This window comes from Papio anubis, chromosome 5 (genome assembly GCF_008728515.1).
Source record: "Papio anubis isolate 15944 chromosome 5, Panubis1.0, whole genome shotgun sequence".
NCBI classification, from domain to species: domain Eukaryota; kingdom Metazoa; phylum Chordata; class Mammalia; order Primates; family Cercopithecidae; genus Papio; species Papio anubis.
Window position 1 is genome coordinate 38,537,836 of NC_044980.1, and position 22,942 is coordinate 38,560,777.

The following is a 22,942-nucleotide window of genomic DNA, read 5'->3' on the forward strand; positions in this document are numbered from 1 at the left end:
TGGACAAACATTTATTGAGAAATAATAAATGCTGCTTGAGGTCTCTTTTTATACTTAAATATAAAATGTACTTGCTTGCCATTGTGACTACTCAATACACTGCTATTATAATAAAGAAAAAAGGGAAAAATCAATACACAAAGAGGTCAATGTCCCTGGCACGACTGACTTCACAGACATGTGCCCTAAACAGCAGCACAGGGCTCTGCACTTCCAAGGACCCTGTACTTTGTTTAAAGCTCAGCTGATAGTCTTGAAATTCTTAATAATTCTTGGCATCTAAAATAAGTAACAGAATTAGTTCCATTAACTTACAACGTAAGAAAAAGCAGTTTAAAAAGTCCTAATTGATGTAGCAAAGCTCTAAGAGCAGAATGCTAGCTAATAAATGTAGAAAACTTGATAGAGTTAGAAAGCCTAATTTTGCAAACCCAAATGTAATTATTCATCCATGAAAGGAATATCAATTGGTTGATGAGGAATTGGATATTTGTATAGTGCCCTAAAAGCACCACAGTGGTAAAAGAGGAAAAATTTAATGATGCAGTATAGGAATTAGCCTCCCACAAGCTAATCTGAGGGTAACACTTACCATCACTAATGGTGTGTCAGTCAGATACTGTATGTCTTCTGATTCAATGCTATACAAAGCACACACCATCACTTATGAGATTTCCATCAAATATATTTAATTTGAATTTATCAAACTATAAGACATGAAATTCATGTCACGGAAAATATGTCAGTACAATAAGCTAAACAGTATTTCAAGAGGGTAAGCAATTCTAGATGACGGATATTCTGCAAGACAATTTTCCTAGTTTCTAAGTAAGTCACAGTCACAAAGAAGAGGATGTGCTTGATCTTAAAATAAGAACATATAGTACATAGCTATCAGCTGCCAAACATTGCAAAGAGAAATGTTAAAAGATCTAAATCAATTGAGACGTATACCAGGTTCATTGATAGAAGACGCAAATAAGAAATCATTTCTCCAATTGATTCATGGAGTTAAAAAATCCAATTAAAAAATAGAAGGTGTTATTTTAAAAATTTACAAAATAACTTTAAAATGTATATGCAAAGACAAAGGATATAAGTATATTCAAAACAATCTTTGATCTGTCATTTTTTATTTGCATTTTTTAAATTATTAAGTCATGAGAGATTTGTGTGTATTCTGGATATGCTTTCCCAGTCTGTAGCTTGTCTTTTTGTTTTTTTAACTGAACCTTTTGAAGAGCAAACGTTTTAAAATTCTATGAAGTCTTCTTTAACCATTTTTTCTTTTAAAGTTTGGCTTTTTATGTTCTATTAAATAAATTTAATATTAAAATATTTTCTCCTATTTTTTTCTAGAAATTTTATATTTTCAGCTCTTATATTACTAATGTCCATGATTTACTTGTACTTAATGTTTGTGGCTGATAAGAGTTAGGATCAGAGGGGTCGTATTAATTTAATTTAATTTTTAAATGAGTAGTGATTGTCTTTACCATTAAATCATCTTGATGACTTTACTGAAAATCATTTGACCATAGAAATGTGGATTTATTTACAAAGTCCCTATTCCTGTCTGTAGATCTTTATACTGATGCCAATGACACAGTGTATTGATTATCATAGGCATCAGAGGCTGGAAATTGGTTAGTGTAAGCCCTCTATTTTTATTTTCAAGATTGTTTTGAAAATATTTATGTCCTTTGTCACATTTGGGACTCATATGATATTTTTCTCATGATTAAACTGGGGTTATGACTTTTTTTTAGAAAAACAACACACAGATAAAATGTCATTTTTATTGACCAATTGATTGATTGATTGATTGAGACAGGGTCTCACTCTGTTGCCCAGGCTGGAGTGCAGTGGCACAAACACGGCTCACTGAAGACTGCCTCCGGAGTTCAAGTGATCCTTCCACCTCAGCCTCCGGAGTAGCTGGGACTACAGGTGTGCACTACCATATCCAGCTAATTTTGTTTATTTTTCATAGAGATGGGGTTTCACCATGTTGGACCGGCTGGTCTCAAACTCCTGGGGTCGAGCCATCTGCCCGCCTCAGCCACTCAGAGTGCTGGGAATACAGGTCTGAGCTGCTATGCCTGACCTCATTTTTATTACAAATCAGGAGTGCATACTGTAGACATGACTTATTACTACTGAAGAGAAGATTAACTTTGTCATCTGGCTGAGGGAGATTTTTTCAACTGTAAAGTTTCTCCCTTGCCTCCTTTACATACTGTAATCTTTGGAAGGAAGTCACTATATACAGTACACACATAAGGAGTAGGAACTAATGCTGTCTTCTCTGGGAAGGCAGAATATACATAAATTATTTGAAGTTAATCTAGGAGGGAGATTTCTCTCTTATCCCTGTTTATTTAATCAATGTATTATATCAGCATGCACTCTCTGATGTTTATATTATACTTGGAATTATAATTCAGTATTACTTTTTATCTTGTTGCTCAGACTTTTTCATCTTTGGCCATTGGTAGCTGTTTTAGTTGTCTCTTGTGTCCCATTGACATGCCCCAGTCATTGTGGGGGATTTTGTTTTTGTTTGTTTGAATACTTCTTTACTTCCCAGCATTATAAGATACTCCAAACCCATCTCTAATATTTCCTACCCAACTTCCATTAATAGAATCAGACATTTTCCAAGGCTTTCTGGTTGCTTCTGGGTTTTGGCCATTATGCATAAAGCTGCTATAAATGGGTTGTATACAGGACATGTATTGTCATATCGGTTAGGCAAATTCATGGGAGTGTGATTGATATATAGCATTGACATATAGCTTGGCAGTTTCATGGGGAACTGCCACTGTGTCTTCCAAAATGACTGTACATTTTGCATTCTAACTAGCAGTGAATGAGAGTTCCTATTGCTCTGCATTCTAACCAGTAATTGGTAATGTCAGGTTTTGTTTCCCCTTCCAATTTTAGCCTTTCTAATAGGTGTGATAATCTCATTGTTGTTTTATTTTCCGGTTCCCTAATGATGAATGATGTAGTGCAACTTTTCATATACTTATTTGCCATCTGCACATGTTATGTGGTGATCTGTTCTGATCTTTTTGCCCATTCACTAATTGGGCTATTTGTTCTTTTATTTTTGAGTTTTAGGAGTTCTTTGAATATTTTGGATACAAGTCCTTTATTAGATATGTGTTTTGTGATTTATTTTCCAGTCTGAAGTTTAACATTAGATTATCTTAATAGCATCTTTTGCAGAGCAGAAGCTTTGATTTTTAATAAAGTTCAACTCATGAAAGTTTTTTTTTTTTTCCAGGAACTCTGCTTTTGGTACTGAAGAATGATATTAGAATATGTATTATGAAACTGAAGTTCACATAAATTTTCTCTGATGTTTTCTTCCAGAATTTTTATAATGGTGCATTTTACATTTATGTATATGATCTATGTTGAGTTATTTTTTGTGATATGTGAAATGACTTTGTCTATTTCATTTTTTGCATACGGGTTCCCATTTTTTTCATCATTATTTATTGAAAAGACTAGGCTTTCTCTACTAAGTTGCTTTTCCTCCTTTGCCAGAGATCAGTTAACTATATCTGTGTGGGTGCATTTCTAGCTTCTCTCTTTCAGTTCCATTGGTCTGTGTCTATTTTGTCACCAATTTCATGCTGTCTCGATTCCTATAGTTTTATAATAAATCTTGAAATCAGATAGTATGAGCCCTCCAATTTTGTTCTTTTTCAGTGCTTGTGATTATTCTAGGTCTTTTGACTTTCCCTATGAACTTTAGAATCAATTTGTAGATGTCCATGTAATAGCTTGAGGACATTTTAATGAAAATTTCATTGAATCTATAGATTAAGGTGGGAAGAACTGACATCATAATGATATTGACATACAACCATGAATAGAGTTTATCTCCCTATTTATTTACAACTTTTATTTCTTTCATTCCAGTTTTATGGTTTTCCAATATAGATCTTGTACATTTCTTGTTAGATTTGTAACAAAGTATTTCATTTTTTGATTACTATTGTAAATGGTATTATGTTTCTAATTTTAAATTCCATTTGTTCATTGCTAGTGCATAGGAAAGCAAATATAACTTCTGTATATTAACCTTTTTTCTTGTGGCCTCACTATACTTGTTAATTAGTTCCAAGAAGTTTTTTGTAGATTCTTTGGGGTTTCCCACATAGACAATCATGTTATTTCTGAAAAAAAGACAGATTTGTTTCTTCTTTTCCAATATGTATAAGTTTTATTTTCTTTTATTGTCTTATTGTATTAGCCAGGACTTTCAGTACAATGTTTAAAAGGAGTGGTAAGACAGCCAGGTAGCTTGTATCTGTAGTCCCAGCTACTCAGGAGGCTGAGGTAGATGGATTTCTTGAGGCCAGGAGTTCAAGAGCTGCCTGTGTCATATGGTAAGATCTCATCTCTCCCTTCTTTTTTTTTTTTTTTTTTTTTTTTAAAGGAGAGTCTTGTTTTTGATGTTAGGGAGACAAAATCCAATTTCTCACTACTTAGTATGATGTTAGTTATAGCAGAGGAATTTCTCCTCTACTCCCAGTTTTCTGAAATGTTTTGCCATATATAGGTGTTGGATTTTTTCAAATGCTTTTTTCTGCATCAGTTTATATGATCATATGATTTTTCTTCTTTGGCTTGTCAAAGTGATGGATTACATTGATTTTTGAATGTTAAGCCACCCTTATATACCCTTATATACCTTATATACCTGGAATAACTCTTATTTGGTTATGGCATATAATTGTTTTTATACCTTGTTGGATTTGATCTGCTAATTTTTTTTTTAATTGAGGATGTTTGTATTTATATTTGCTACATCTCATGTAGCAAATTATGGCTCTCATTACAATATTACTTCTACTTTGTTCTCTCCTCTCTTTCTTGTATTGCAATTACATGCATTCTATACATATATTACATATATATTATATGTATATGTATTATATGCATTCTATATATTATATTATATTTTATTTAAAAGACTTTTTAAAGATGGAGTCTCACTATGTTGTCCAGGCTGGAGTGCAATCATAAACAGTGCAGCCTCAATCTACTAGACTCAAATGATCCTCCCATCTCAGCATCTCATGTAGCTGGGACTGTAGACAGGGACCACCATGTCTATATTTTTTAAAAGATATAATGGATATTATACTTTTTAAAAAATATCCACAGCAATAGGATATTCCATTTAAAAAATACCAATAAAACACAGAAAAAAATTCTCTTTACATTTGAGTTTGGGATGTTTCCACTGACGTGCCATCAAACTCACTGATCTTTCCTGGTCATGTCTAGTCTCCTAATGAGCCCATCAGAGGAGTTCTTCATTTCCATTATATTGTTTTTATTTCTACGTCTTTTTGATTTCTTCTTACAGTTTCCATCTTTCTGCTTACATTAGCCATCTGCTCTTGCACATTGTCTACTTTTTTTCTTTGGGGACTTTAGCATATTAATTAGTTATTTTAAATTTGTTGATAATTTTAAAACCTGTGTCATACGTTAGCATGGTTCTGATGCTTGTTTTATCTCTTCTAAGTCTGATTTTTCTTTTTTTGGCATGTCATAATTTTGTTGAAAACTGAATGTGTATGAATAATATGGACTGCTGGCTTTTCGTGTGAGAGTTTTTGTTAGTGGGGCTAAGAGTTTGGATATATTTAATATTTACTATAGCTGTTAGTTCCAGAGGCTTCAAATTCATCTTTTGCCTTTGTTTTGTATTTCTTTTGAACTTTAAGCTTCCCTAAGTATTCCTCCTTGCAGAGAGTTTGTGTCTTGCAGTTGTTTCAGCTGGAATCCACTATTAATATACTGGAGGCTGGCCGGTGTGGTGGTCAGTGAGTGGGAGTGTTGTATAATCCTATCATCACATCTCAATATTTTTAAGGATCTGTGTCGTGGGCTGTGGCTTTCACAGGTATTTCTTCAGTGTTGTAGATGTTCTAGAGGTTCTGGAATGGGAGAAACACTTTCCCTTAACTACAATAAAGCTCTGGCAAATCTTTTCCCTCAGACCGACCTCTTTTATGGAGAATGCTCTAGACATAATTTCACAATGATTATTCTTCCTTTCTTGCTGCCACAGCCTAGAGAATATTTTTCCAGGATTTTTTTTTTTTTTTTTTTTTTTTTTTTGTGACGGAGTCTCTAGGAGACCCACTAAGACTACAGCCCTGGGGATTTCATACCCTAAGGTTAGTCCACAGCCAGCTTCTAGCAATTCACCAAAATTACTGTGTAATGTTCTTAGCAGCTTAAGGCTCCAGCAGCTTCTGCTCTAGGTAAGCAGATACCTGCTATGACTATCTGTATTAGCTTCTCTAGTTTTTAGGATGTTGGTTTGTCCTGCAACCTCAGTTCTCTGATACGCTCAAGAAAAGTCAACCATTTTCAGTTTGTTCTGACATTTTTTTTTGTAGAAAGAACAAGAGTGGTAACTTCTAAGCTTGTTACATGACAGTAGTGACACTAGAAATTTTAACTCTCATTTCTAAAACTCTCAAATTAACAATGCTAGAGACAATAATAAATAATAGTAGCAGCAATAGTATTAATTTTGAAGGCACAGTTGCTTTGGATTTACTTACGCACTGTATTAACAAGCTTCTCTGCTTATGATTTATTTATTCTTGCATCTCAGATCTTATTCCTTCTGGGACAGTTTTTCTTCTTAAAGTACATCTTTTTGTAGTAGTGACTAATTCTCACCTATTTGTTTATCTTAATTATATTATAATTATAGAGTTATTATTGTATTCAGGCCACAATTATAGATTAATAAATATTTTCTAACAGAAAGTTAAAATTCTTATGAGATTTTTTTGTCTCAATGTCATTCAAAATATTTTTGTCATTCTAAAAATTATTCTTTAGAAAATGTCTCCTTCTTTTTCTAATTATTCTATTTCTGTTTCTCCTCTTGTTTCTCTTCCTCCTCCTCATTCTGTTCCTTCATTATTTTCTTTTCTGCCTTTATATATTTTCCTTTCTTCTTGGAGCCCCGAGTTTATTATAGGGAGAAGTTGCTTGCAGTTTACCCAGTACATAACTGACTGTGTTAGTCAGAGGGTCCCTTGCCCTATATTTATTACCTGCAATATGTCATACTTCTTTTTTTTTTTTTTTGAGATGGAGTCTCACTCTGTCTCACTCTGTCTCCCAGGCTGGAGTGCAGTGGCGCTATTTCCGCTCACTGCAACCTCTGCCTCTTGGGTTCCAGCAGTTCTCATGCCTCAGCCTCCCAAGTTGCTGGGACTACAGGGCATGCCACCACACCTGGCTAATTTTTTGTATTTTTAGTAAAGATGGGGTTTCACCATGTTGGCCTGGCTGGTCTCAAGCTCCCGACCTCAAGCGATCCACCTGCATCGGCCTCCCAAAGTGCTGAGATTGCAGGCATGAGCCACCACTCCCCACCCATACTTCCTTTTAAACGTTATCCTCTACTATTCCTTTATTAAAACATATTTTAAATATTTACTAAGAGTCAGCATTCTACATTAATCCACTCAGTGCTTTCAGCAATTACAAAGTTGGGAATTGTTACAGTTTTTGTTTCACAGATGAAACTAACACACACACACACAGATGTTAAGTAAGGAACAAAATTGGACTTTGAGCTCAGGTGTGTCTGGCCCCAAATTCACCTCTCCTGAGTATCATCACCATCTCACCTCTCAACGGAAATCCTCAGCCTGGGGGCTCTGCTCAGTCTTCTCGCTTTGAATTTCTCCAACATCGCTACCTAAACTGTTCGCTTGACTTACAATAATTATGTGGATATTTTTATTTCAATACACATATAATCTTCTCTTTCAAATATGGTATCAATTTATCAAGAGCATAATATGTATCATTCGCCATTGTTCACAGTGGTTGTCTAATACAGTGCTGAGGAAAATTAAGTGTTCAATAAATGCTACTTAAATAATGACTCCAATCTTAAAAAGAACATACAGTGTTTTTCTGAACAAACCTGTCAGTCTGAGTGATATAGCATTTATTTTGAATTAAAGTGCACGCATGTAGGAATTAACTAAAAATAAAGGAAGGCCTAGGCCATGGAACAGAATGAGGTAAAAGTAAGAGTGTTGTTTGGTATCACAGCTTGTTGTTAAAGTAAATAACTATTGTCCTTTTTGTTCCTTTTCAATACATGTCAACACATCAGGCTTATATTCTACATTCCCAAGTGTCTCTTCTTCTAACTGAATTCATTTATGGACGTGTTAACATACCCAAAGTTACCACATTTCTCCAAGGCATCCTGGGTGATAATTCAAAAAGCAGGCATCAGAAATTTGCCTGTGGCCAGGACCACAGTCAATGTGTTGCTGGAATTACGGTAACGGGCTGGCTTCTTTTGACATCAACAGCATGCTTTTCTTAACCGCAATTTGTTCCTCTATATTGTTTCATCATTATGAGTACTTGTTTAAAACCCATTTACAAAGTGGATTGCCAAGTATTGTCCAGAACTATCACAGGAGATTTAGGTGCGTGAAGTTCACACTTGGTTATTAGACTTTTAACTGCTCTTTGCATGCCAAGCATAGTTAATACTCAAAAATACCGTGCTCAATGTGATGAAAGTTCAGTTTCCTCATGGCTGCCTTTACTTGCCTATTCTTCTGCCCACCCACCTTCGATTTTGGTTCCAGAAAACATACTGTCTCCCAATAGATTGTTAACATTCTTGGAAACACTTCCAGTAAGGCTAGTTTTGTGGTGGTCTAATCCCTTCTAGCTGCACTCCAATTTGGCTTTTTATTGTTATTTCAAATAAAACGATTTTACTGCCTCGCCAGTTCCTCTGTGTAGTAAAAGTCTTAGAATATTCCTGATGCTGTTTTTTGAGATGAATAAATTCGGCCTTGGGGAAACTGCGGTGAGATTTTGGTGGTCACTGATATCATGCAAAAGAACTCATGACGAACCCGTGATTCAGTCGCGGCTACGCATGCAGGCGTGTCTGCACACAGACTTACCAGCCCTGAGACCTGGCGACAGTGGAGCAGCGCTCTAAGGAACCCGGCCAGAGGGCGGATGTCCCGCGGGCTCCACAGAGTCCTCCATCACTTGCAACCACTCTGACGCAAACATGCTGCCAAACTGAAATTGAGAACATAGAAAACTTGACAGGACGATAGAGAAATAAGGGGAGGAGGGTACACTAAAGAAGGTTGGAAAAGAACAAAGAAATTAGAGATCAGTGAGGAAGGGGAACATTTCTCAACCATTATCAGCACTATCAGCCTTGTGCGACAAGATTCCCGGGCCTCGTTCTGTCTTAACACTAGAATATAAAACTCGAGAGCTCATCTCTTACTCCACTGAGAATCAATTTGTTTGTGTCACTCAGTAACGATATTGAGAAAAATATTGAATTGCTTTTACTGAATACATATTAGTTTGTGAGTTCAAAGCGTAGTTATGATTAGGCTCACGGGTAAGTTGATCCGTGAGACTATCCAGGACTTGGTGCATTGTGAAAATGTGTTTCCAGTTTTCATCCAGGCAGCCCTTTTTCCTGCCTTCTCCCTGCTCATCCAGACCACAATTACACTTGCTATTTGGAAGACTCTTTCGTTGAAAGCATTTAGAGGTATAAATGGTATGTTGATTTCATCCCTCACAGCTAAAACAAAACAAAACAAACAAACAAACAAACAAACAAAAACCTTATTTTTTGAGTTAAGTACTTCTGTGGTATTTTAAAAATATTTTAATTATCAGTTATTCTCTGGGACCCTGGGACTTAGGAATTGATATAATAGTGAACACAGTCTTGACTGTAATTTTTGGTTTGTTCTTCACAAACTTTCAGTGACTGCAAAACTGTAAATGGAATTGGTCGGACTTCCTGTAAGGTAAGGTTAAAAACAGTTTAGGATTTAGGAATTGATATAACAGTGAACGCGATCGTCACTGAAATTTTTGGTTTGTTCTTTACAAATTTTCAGTGGCTGCAAAACAGTGTAAATGGAATTGGTGAGACTTCCTATAAGGTAAGGTTAAAAACAGTACCACCCAGAAAGCAGGGGACATGATTATAACCCCTGATCTTAGAAAAGTCGCTGTCAACTAGGGGTCTTAATGTGAGAATAGAACTAATTTTTCCTAAATATTTAAAAATCATATTTTGAGTTTTTCCCTGAAGTATTTAGGGTAAAAAGAATCCCATGTTACTTGTTTCATTTAGTCAGATTTGAAGTTCGTAATTACACTATGGCACTCTATAGGTTTTTGAATCAATCATTTAAGAGGACAGGTCACTGCAGTGTAAAGTGTTGACACTTTCCTATTGCTGATTTGCAAAATTGGGAGTATGTTTATAAAAGGATGAAATAAGCATAATTAAATTTTCCAAATTAAATAAAACACAGATAATTTTAGAGTTATTTATTTTAGATTTGATATTCTGTAAATATATTTTCCTGCAAATATTGATATATAATTTTGAATATTTTAGAAGAATTAAGTTTTAACAAGTATGTAAAATGATTTTACTACTTTGTTTTTATTTTCACTTTAGTTTACATTTCTGATGAAACTATACTTAAATTTGTTATAATGAATATATTTACATGTTATTTTTAATCCTTTAGATTGTTCTTATCGTGAGAATTAAAATTATGAAAACATTAATTATAATACTATAATTAGCTATTGTGCTAAAATTAAGGCAATAAAAGTAAATTTTATTGTGTAATTCTACACAATTCAGACCTAACTTCTGAATTTTATATATATTTTTAAAGCTCTTCCAAACATTACCAGCACGTCTGTAGGATGATATATGTTCTATAATAATTTAATACACTATCTTTGATATTTCATTGACTTTTAGTTAAATATTTTACATTTTAGTGTTTTGAAGGTGCGGTTAGCAATGTAGGAGGGTGGAGTATTTTTATTAAGTAGTTTTCATTTGATTTATGCTGTTATAGACAGACATATGGTCCATGGGCCTCCATTTGTACTCTTGCTCCAGGCCCTGCGAATGTTGGGCAACTTCATTCCGTTTTGACAGACTAGACAGAGCATGAATTTTACCTTTGCCAGATGTGCAGAAAGGGCTGTTTCTCTGCAGATGTTTCATTAATGTTAGAACCTTGAAAAGATCATACTTTACAGTTTACTTAAAATTGAATAAATTATAGAAGGTAATTCATACAATATTCTAAATGTGTGAGATAAATTATTGAAAAGTTGTTTGACCTTTTTTTTTTTTTTTAAACATGAGAAATTATATTCCAGTGACAGTCCTGGATATTGAGTTTGGACTCAAGCAGTAATATACACACCACCAGTAAAGTAGATCTCATTATTATGATTTCACTGATGATTCATTGCTTTTCTTTGTTACATATTGTATGTCCTTTTATGCGGGAGTTCCATGTAATCTATTATTTCCATTTGAAGAGTGAACACACTCTGAGGCTGTCCACAGAGGACCTTGGTGATGAATCTATCTAGTCATTCATCATTTCTCTTCCTCACTGAACAGCTTGGCCTGTTTGACTCAGTCTTCATGATTCAAGATGAGAGTCTGTCTGAGGCTGTGCTTCTCTCATTGCTGCCAGAGGCCCTTAGTGGTGCTGCTATGTTTCAGTGGACACCTTTGGTATCTTACTCAATTAAAAACTCTCCTTTTGATATCATTTACCTTGAAATTTTCTATAGTTTGTTTTTCTTTTATTTTCCTTATATGCCAAGCACTTTGCTTCTTTGGATTGTTTCAATCTTTACTTTCAAATAGTCATAATTTATAAGCTTTTACTTACACTTCTCCAAGTTCAAGTAGTTTCACAAGGCATGGTGCCAGGGCATTGGGTATGGTGCTACCATTAAGTAAGGGAATTGGTGACTTGTTCCACTGTGTGTTTCACAAGTTCTCTGGACAATGTCTTTAGCTCTCTGGGATTTTATTACTGTCAGTAGAATTAGTACCAGACTAAATGGGCCTATAGGTCACTTGTAGCTCCAACATTTCTGAATCGTTACTACTGCTTCAGATACCCATTTAGCTAGTTAAAAAATAGCAGATATATATTTATACCAATACGTAAGTTGCTACACAGAAGGAAGAAGTAAAACTTTAACTGCCTCTTTTTAATGTCAAAGAATACTACATAGTTATAGAATTGTAGGCAACCGTGAATAATGTGATGTTCTTATTGTTTGTGTGTGTGTGCAGGGGGAGGGGTGAGTGTAATTGTATAAGCATGATTTCTTTTACATCCCATCCTCATTTTGTATGCTTTAAAGAGTTCTTGCATAAGATTGTCCTTATATCACTTGTCCCTCTTCTATTGAGATGTTAGTTATTCATCTCCAATTTAAAACTGTCACTATCATGAGAATATCAGGACCGAAACCGACCCTGTGATCCAATCACCTCTCTCCCTTGACACATGAAGATTACAATTCAAGATAAGATTTGGTGGGAACACAGCCATACGATATCACATGCTTCCTGTACAGCCTGAAGAACAATGAGCCAAGTAAACCTTTTTGCTTTATAAATTACCCAGCTTCAGGTATTCCTTTATAGCAGCAGGTATTTCTTCATAGCAGTATGAAAATGGACTAATACAGCTTGTAACTCCACCTATTTTCCACATAATTTCAGTGCATTTTTAAAATAGTGTGTTTAAAAAATCAGTTAGTAGTTTACATTTCTGGACACAGGATGTATAAAGATACAGTTTTGTGATGTCAGTACCTAAAGGGATGGTAACAGAGATGTAAATGAGCAGAGTTTTTGTATTTTATTGAAGTTAAGCTTGTATAAATTCAAATTACAGTGTTGTGACTTTAGGATGTTAAATGCAGTCCTCTTGGTAATCACAGAGAAAACAGTTATAGAATATACACAAAAGAAAATGAGAAGGAAATTAAACATTTCACTATGAAAATACCAATTAAACACAAAAGATGTAGTAATGCAGGAAATGAGGAACCAAGAAGAGGTAAGGCATATACAAACACATAGCAAAATGATGGAAGTAAATCCCTCCTTATTAGTAATTACTCTAAGTGTAAGTAGATTAGACTCTTCGGTTAAAAGACAGAGATTGGCAGAATGGTTTTAAACGGACTAATTTTACTTTTCTAATTTATCTTGTAATGTTAAGTATAATCTTTTTTAAAAACAATACTTAAACCAATTGTAAAAGCAATACATTATAAAAATAAATAAATGCTTACAAAAATAATAATGTCAAATCACAAGCAATAGAATTACTCATGGCTTATGTTTATTGAGTTTGTACTAAGTGCCAAGTACTATTTTAATGGTTTACACTTAATTAGAAATAACACTACTTTAGTTCTCATCTTACAGATGGGGAAATTGAAGCACAGTTTGCAAATTTACTCAAGGTTACACAGTAACTAAAAGATAGGCTAGTCTGATAACAGAATTCAAACTGAACTGCTATGCCAAGATATTAGCTGTGATTATTACTAGTTTTATATATGGAATATTACACAGATGATTAGCCCTCCAATTTTCTAATCTATGTATTTTTAAGTAGTTTGCTCATAAAAATAATACAATAAGGAAGAAGTGGTTCAATCCCATACATTCTAGGTAGAAGACCACAGATCTTTTCATTGGTGTGGTCTATTTGTCTTTGAAATGATGATATTGGTTACATGAGAGACCTAGTGTGGCTAGGACTGGGCAAAGGATTACCACTGCTGAAAGGCTTAGGGTCCAAATTCTACAGATTCTACAGACTGTAGAAATTAGAAGTATTAGAAAGTCACCTGCATGAATAAATCACATCCTTAGAAACACAGTTAAATACAATGCACTTTTCAGTTGAAGGGTTTTTTTTCCCCTGTGCGAGCTTGAATTCAAAAATCAGTCTGAAATTAGATTTTGTTGCCAACATTAATCTTAAATTTTAGAAAAGTTAGAACGTGTTTCTTCAAGTTGATTTATGCCAGTCTCAACTATGCCAAGGGAGAAAAAGTGGACCAAATTTTGTACTTGAAATGCATAATGTAAGCTGACACTCTGAAGTAGTTTTTTAATGTCATGAGAACTGCAAATGCATGTTTTTTGCTCTGAGGCAAAAAGAAAGGATTCAAAGACAATGATTTTTGGTGGTTTATTTTCCCTTATTGAGAAAATATTTGCCAGGTTTTACATACATTTCATCATAATGCACTTTTTCTTCAAATATCCTTCATAGAAAATATCACTAACCATTATTATAAGATTATCACAATAGAAAGATACTTTTACAGATATGACGGTAATAATACAATATGAGTTAGGGCAAGGAGGTTTTAGATCACAATAAAAGAAATTGAAATCAACCTGAGTAGGTCAAAAATGTAAGGAGAGGATGGCAATGTGATTTAACAAGAGGCTAATTTAAGATGAGTCCCAGAAATAGAAGGAAAATGCATTAGATATTATGAAATAAGACAAAAACCAATGGGCTAACACTTTTGGAATCGAATGCTTCTTTTCAAGGTTTTAAGATCATAGATAACTCCCAATGCACAAGTATACATATGTAACAAACCTGCATGTTATGCACATGTACCCTACAACTTAAAGTATAATAATAATAAATAAATTAAAAAAAAAAAAAAAAAAAAAGATCATAGATAGAAGACTCATGACTGTAGAAAATGGAAGATCTGCAAATCACATACCATACATATTGCTTAAATATTTTTAACTTTATTTCTGATTATAATTTAAGACCTTTTTAGAAGGAAATCAATATATACTTTGGATTTTATAAGTGATAATTTATAAGAGATTGTACAGTTGAATGGAAACTTCAAAGCACTTCAGTCCAGCCATCATTGATTCATTATTCATGTATTAAATATCCTGTCATTCCTTCAACAAGTATCTGATTAATTAACTGGGTACAGCAGTAAATGAAGAAAAGTGTCTTTGTGAAGCTTATATATTGGCAAGGAAACAAGGACAATAAATACATAAATATGTAAAATGGTGATAGGACTAAACAGAAAAAAAAGGTAAGGAGAAGTCATAGAAAGAATGGAGATAGTTTCATTATTAAATAAGATGATCAAGGCAAGGTTTCACTGAGAAGGCGACATGTGAGTAAAGTCTGAAGAAGATGAGGAATGACATCTCTAGATACCTAGTGGAAGAGCTTTTCAGGAGCAGCAAATACAATGGACTTGAGATATCTGGGCATTAAATATAAGCGTGCATGTGTCTTTACAGTACAATGATTTATAATCCTTTGGGTATATAGCCAGTAATGAGATTGCTGGGTCAAATGGTATTTCTGGTTCTAGATCCTTGAGGAATTGCCACCGTGTCTTCCACAATGGTTGAACTAATTTACACTCCCACCAACAGTGTAAAAGCATTCCTATTTCTCCACATCCTCACCAGCATCTGTATTTTCCTGACTTTTTTATAATTGCCGTTTTAACTGGTGTGAGATGGTATCTCATTGTTGTTTTGATTTGGATTTCTCTAATGACCAGTGATGATGAGCATTTTTTCATTTATTGCAGCACTATTCACAGTGGCAAAACTTGGAAGCAACGCAAATGCCCATCAATGATGGACTGGATAAAGAAAATGTGGCACATACACACCATGGAATACTATGCAGTCATGAAAAAGGATGAGTTCATGTCCTTTGCAGGGACATGGATGAAGCTGGAAACCATTATTCTCAGCAAACTGACACAAGAACAGGAAACAAAACACCGCATGTTCTCACTCATAAGAGGGAATTGAAGAATGAGAACATATAGACACAGGGAGGGGAACATCACACACTGGGGCCTGTTGTAGGGTAAGGGATTAGGGGAGGGAGAGCATTAGGAGACATACCTAATGTAGATGATGGGTTGATGGGTGCAGCAAACCACCAGGGCACACGCATACCTATGGAACAAACCTGCATGTTCTGCACATGTATCCCAGAACTTAAAGTGTGTGTGTGTGTGTGTGTATATGTGTGTGTGTGTATGTGTGTGTATATATATATATATATATATATATATATAAAGAAATGGAAAGAAAGATATCTGGGTATTAGGCCAGGTACCAGCAGTGTAGAGCATGCTGGAAGGCCCACTATATGTAGAAAAGTCATTAAAATGTGTCTTTGTTTATTGTACTGATGCAGGATTTCAGTAAGGGACGCCCATAAGGTGTGTTCAGTCCTGGACAAATAGTTTTTGTGCACCTCTGTGTGTATAAACAATTTGATTAAAATATATTATTTTTTTATGGGTCCAAGTGTGAAGATTCAGAATGATGGATAGGTGGGACATACTTAGGTTCATTGTCTGTGATCATCCTGGCTGCAGATGGGCACATACTTTTACGTAGCTCCTGTGTTCCCCGCGCTGGTGTCTAGAACCTTAGTTGAGTCGCTTTCTACTATCCTGTTAATTTCATTGCCCATTTTATTTTCCCTGCTTGCTAATCATCATTCTCTAGCTCTTTGCAAGATTCTGTACAATTATCATCCAATTTCATTAGACAAACTAATGGTACTTGCAATAGAGACACCAGTTAGGAGGCTATCACAATAATCCAGGGATAGCTGATGGTGATCAGTTGTGTCAAATGCTACTGATGCATGGCATAATAGGAAGACTGAGAAGTGATAATTGGATCATCCATCCTCTGTAGTTGTTCATGCTGGCTAATGAGTGAATACCACACAGAGTGGCAATTCCTTGCTAAAACACTCGTTCCATATTTCCACAGGTCTGGCCAATGCATTTGTTCTTAAAGCCTGCAGTGTCTGAAATGTAATGTTTAACTCCCAGATATGTTCATGCACCGTTTAGTTTTTATCTTCTGATAGCACCATGTGAAACAAATCAACATGGCAAATCTTCCTTTTTCACTGAGCCTGTTAGTAAAAGACTGATTCAATGGAGACCTTGGAGATTTGTCCAAATAAACCTTAAATTATTGTTGCCTTCTTGCCAAGGGCTAGAGATGGAATTGATGATTTAGGTCGCAAGGTAAATTAAATAGGCAATGGAATTAGCAGAATGGTAGACAGTGGCCCAACTAAGGATCTGGATGCCAGGGGCTATAAACAAGGCAACTCTACAATAACCGGTAGCCCATCTACTGCCAGGGCAACCTCAACACTGAGCCATATATCTGATTCTGCAAGAAGTATCTATATGCCTTTTGCCTAGGACCTTAGTTGATCTCAGAATCTGGGGCAATTCAAACTCATAAATAGAGGTAAATAGACACATTTTTCAGGCAGTTTCTGATATCAGAACGTGGTGCAGGAGGCAGTAATTGTAGAATGACCGTAAGAATAGACTTAGAGCTAGTCCTTATTCCAGCAGATGTTTGTTTTACAAACAGAAGGCTATTACTTGGTTTACATGAACTAATATATGTGAAATATTTTACTATATAAATTTTAAATATGATAAAGCTATCTCATGATAGTTCAGGGAGCTGTATCTTTTCTATTTGTCATATATTTTATGGCATCCTTTACTGAGGATATTTCTGGGAAATAAGGTACAGGGCTCAAAAATAACAAAGCTGAAGACGGTAGACTTCTTTTTATGTGTTTTATTTTTTAAAACTTATTTTGAAGAAATAACCAGAGAATTTGGTTCAGGTTATAAATAAGAAGCATCCAGGGATAAGACCAAGCATGAGTCAGCATGAGTCAGCAATTCAGTAAGCCTGGGAACTGGAAATGAGCTGGAATGTAATAACTTCTATCACTTTAATATGAATAAAAGCTTTTGAACTCCTGAAATTTCAAATGCTTGTGGTTGTCTGTTTGAAGACAATTTTGTAACACAAAGTAATTCAGGGAAATATCTTCAGACAGGACAAAAAGTTGTTACTGTGTCAAATTAAAAGAAATATTTTATTTGAGTGACTCAAACAAGATGAAGTAAGAAATTTTACTATATGAAATCTTGGAGCATCCACAATCTGTGAAAGCTTGGATTGTCTAAAATGAAACTCGAAATAAACCATTTGAGATGCAGATTTCAACAAATTTAATATTATCAAACAAGGGGAACTTTCAAGTCTCCAAACATTGTAATCAAATAAAGAGGAGACCCAATTTTTTGAGGAAGATAATGAGATTTTATTTCACCAATGTCTTCAGATCTATGAAATCTGGGTACTATGGTGATGATGAGAGAGATCTCAGAGTTCACTGCTGTGAATTCCTGTTATAGAAAAGCAAACAAACAGGCAAGTAATTATCTCTTACCAACTATCGAGCTAATTAGAGATGAAAACAGGGATATAGAAAAATTATAAATTGTAAATGATAGTAATATTCCAAGTGATAGTTGCAGACCAATCAGAATGGGCAGCACAAAATCATTCAGAATGGACTCCAGCTATAGCTAACCAGTAGGGCATTACTGGTATTTGTTGAATATTTGTCCAGGTTTTGAGTAAATTCATCTAGCAAATTAATAATATTAATATAAGTCAAACTTTAATTTTAACTAAGTTAACTGAGTAACTCTCCCTTTCATGTACAAAAATTGTATTTATCTCTATAAGTTGAGGTTTGATCACTGTCTCAGGAGCAATTTGGAAAAGCATACTAATTTTTTAGACTGCTGAGAAAGAATTAAATTATAAAAATTTTTAAAAATAAGCAAAATAATTCAGATGGGATAAACACCAACTAGCAATGATTCCTCAGAGCTTTTTTATGTGTGGTAGCTACTTATTTGACTGTAGTATAAGACTCAGAAACTGGCTCAGTTTGTACGATATCTTCAACAGAGGGGCCTTAACTAGAGTATATGTTCTCCTATGTCTTTGAGTAATGTTCTGTGGTTCGTTTTGAATGTTTAGTTAGGAAGATAGGATCAGCACCATCGGTTCTTTATTTATGGTGTTCTAACTCTAAAAGCAGCAAATTGGACCACTGATGTGGCAGCTGATATGTTTCCCCATGTCTAAATCATATTGTTGGTGGTAGATTAGATCTTGATGATCCTGGACATATTCCCAAGCCTCTTCTGATCTACTTGTGTTGTTGGCCAGTGCTAAGCTAACAAGAGTTAATAAGTCACAATAAGCCATTCATCTGGACAGGGAATTGTGAATAAACACTGTAGAGGGGGAGTTTAGAAGCAAGCAGGAGCACTTTTTTTTTTTTTTTTAACTCTTAAGTTTCAGTCTGAAAGGCTTTTGGATTTTATACATTGTTACATACTTGCAAACTATGCAAAACCTATTCTATCTTTTTCATTCTCATAAAGTATGGAAGTATGATGTACTTAAACATAGGTAAAATTCAGTCTTGTGAGATGGAAAATGTGAATGTACTTAGCACTACCGAACACAATACTTAAAAATGGTTAAGATGGCTGGGTGCAGTGGCTCACGCTTGTAATTTCAGCACTTTGGGAGGCCAAGGCAGTGGATCACCTGAGATCAGAAGTTCGAGACCAGCCTGGCTAACATGGCGAAACCCTGTCTCTACTAAAAACACAAAAATTAGCTGGGCGTAGCGACATGCACCTGTAAGCCCAGCTACTTGGGAGGCTGAGGCAGGAGAATCGCTTGAACCCGGGAGGCAGAGGTTGCCGTGAGCTGAGATCGCACCATTGCACTCCAGCCTGGGCAACAAGAGCGAAACTCTGTCTCAAAAAAAAAAAAAGGTTAACATGGAACATTTTATCTTATATGTATTTTACCACTTTTAAAATGCTGAGAAAGTAGGCAAAAGGTAGCCAAAAAGCGATGATATGTGTTTGGAAACTTTTAACTCACTTCACTCACGGAAGTTCCTACAAAGAGTGTAAAATATCTTTAGTTGTGTAACTTCTTAGACAGTCAGCCCCTTTAAAGCACTCATAGTAGCTTATATCCTGTAGGTTGGTTACATGAAGAGGAGGATTTTGTCTGTTGGGTTCAAGAATGATGTGTCCCCAGTGTCTAGAATAGTGTGTGGCACAGAGAAACCACACAATGAATATGAAGCCACATTTCTTATTGTCTAGCAGGACATGTTATTTGCTAAAAATTAAAAAAATGAATATATATATAAAATGACTACATTCTAGAAGACATTTGTTATAAGGCACTGTTTTTTAAACATAACACACACTACATTTCAAATTTTTTTTTTTTTTTAATGAAGACATCCTTTACATGCCCATACCAGTATCTCCCAAATCAACATTCCACACCATTCACTGCTCTCGGGAAATTTAGCAGATGTGCTGAGCCCAAAAGAATTTTGGATTCCAGCAAGATTGGGAAACTGGGTTATACCTTCCCCCTTTTCTTTACAGCAAGAAATTTCATGACTTTCATTTACCCAATGAGTACCGGGTAAGCCTCATAAGGGGAACTCCAATATGCTTCCCAAAACTTTTACATCATACAGCAGTGCCGGGCGTGGTGGCTGACGCCTATAATCCCAGCATTTTGGGAGGCCGAGGTGGGCGGATCGGCTGAGGTCAGGCTTTCGAGACCAGCCTCACCAACGTGGTGAAATTTCATCTCTACTAAAAATACGAAATTAGCTGGGTGTGGTGGCAGGCACCTGCAGTCTCAGCTACTTGGGAGGCTGAGACAGGAGAATCACTTGAACCCAGGAAGTGGAGGTTGCAGTGAGCCAAGATCACGCCATTGTACTCCAGCGTGGGCAACATGAGTGAAACTCTGTCTCAAAAAAAAAAAAAAGAAAAAGAAAAAAAGAAAAAAAAATCATACAGTATTGTGAATGTGTACAAGACTTGTTAAATATTTCCTGAAAAGCATGTCTCCCAGGCAGAGTGTTCCAAAGAGTTTAACAAATGCTGCTTCATCTAAAAACCAGAGGGTTGATTCTAAGTCAGTGATGCCATGTTAGGTGGAGCCATGTTAAACATCTAGTTAGTGGGCTGACGTCACTCAGAGAGATGTCTTCCCCTTGGACAATCTAATCAAAGACAGGTTTATAATTTACAGAGTCGCAAAGAAATTCATAAATCCCCTTTCAGTATTAATTAGTCTTCTGACAGTGAGATATGCTTGGAGAAACAGCATTCTTAGGGCTATTCATTTTCATGTCATATACATTCTCCTAGCAGTCTTCCTTCCCGCTATTTTTATCATAACTCTCCAATATTCATTTGCAAAGAAAAACACAGTTGTCTTATTTCTAATCTTAAGCCATTTATTTCAGTTAAGTTTCCACAAAGTGAGACTAGTGGTTTTTTGTTGAGGATCAGGTAGAAAAACATGTTATGTGGTGTCATGTTTTTGTATTATATTTAAAATATACCTCAAAAAGATTTAGGTATACTTAAATTCTCTAGTTAATGTATACTCCAAAAATTCTGTTTAAACTGATGTTAGTAAGATGTAGCTGAAATTTAAATCTAGGTTTGCTGAGCTGAGTTTTGATTCTTCTTTCATTAGGCTATAGCTTTTTGCACTCTCACTAAAAATATGATGTGATTCAAGCAATTCAGCCAATGTAGTTTTGTGATGAATCCTTAGAAAAGGGAATTGTCAGTTCAAAGGAAATATGCATTAAAAATTTTGATATATAGTGTCAAAATCTTTCCAAAGGCTGAGTCAGTTACATTTTTCATGTGGGAGTTTCTGTTTATTCATGCCCTAGACAACTATGTATACTACTAAATATTAAAAGTTTTTAACAAATTGTTCCTCCAGTAGTTTAGATTTTTTAAGTGATAAGTTATTTTGAGGACTTTGCAATTTGTTTTAGACATGTATAGTTCTACTTTTATAAAATATCTTGTCTTTCTGTTCCTTTTACAACAACTATTAGTTTCGAGACTCTGTCTCCAAAAAAAAAAAAAAAAAAAGTTTTTCTTATTGGTTTGTAAAATCTCATTGTATCTTAACATTAGTCTTAATTTAATGACATATAACTTAGTGTAGAATCAGATTTATACTCATGATAACACTCTTCTCAGTCTCTTACATGCCTGTATATATTCTTTAGTAGGAAAGAAGGGCACAGCAGTTACAGCTAACACACTGGGAATTCAACATAACTAGTGTATTTCATCTGTGCCTTTCTTTGCCTGTAGCACTATTTGCTTTATTTCCCACCAGAACTTTCTTTTTTGTCGAAATATGGATATGCTCATGGGAAAGTGTTACACATGCAAAAGTCATCTGCTATGAATGCCACAGAAGAAAACAGTTTGAGAAATATTTATCTAGCGTTTTATTCCTTTTTCCAGTTTGGAGTGGGGAGCGGGGCTGGATAGAGGTAAATAGAAGGAAGGGGGAGAGAACTCAGATGTATAGAGGTCAGATGACTTAAGAATCATGAGATTCAACAAAACCAAAGAGAGAGACGCTTTAGATTCCTTAAATTTCTACCTCTTCCCTGATATATTAGTCCTATTGCCCTGGCATTCCATTTCTTCTTCAGATGCAAGCAAGAAAAACAGCATCCTAAGAAGCTCCACAGCATTCTTGATATGGTTTCCCATAAAACCCCCTTGATAATTAGCTAATATGAAGCATTCACATGAGTTTATTTGGGAATTGGCTGATGTTTTGTTTTCCCTGTTGCTGCTGTTGAAATAGTTTGAGTCTGAAATCATGATGGCTGTGGTTACATTTCTTTGGCCAGAGGATGTTGTGAAAGCCTCCATCACCACAGAAACAGATGAATATTCCCCTGCTCATACTGGAAAAAAGTGAATTGGTGACTGCAGCTCAAGCTGCTACATGGGAGGCCTTGAGCCATGACTTGGGCTCGTGAGTTCATGTCCCCAAACACAATGATCCATTTCCTCTCCTGCTAGTCCCAGGATCCTTTGTGCACTGACCAGTCTTTGCGAAATTTTTAAAAAATTATTTTTCAGATTTCTGATGACTTTTTGCAAAGAAAGGATGTTCTCATTATCCTCTCTGGAAAAAGAAACCTCTTTAATGAAGCTGGGGATTAAA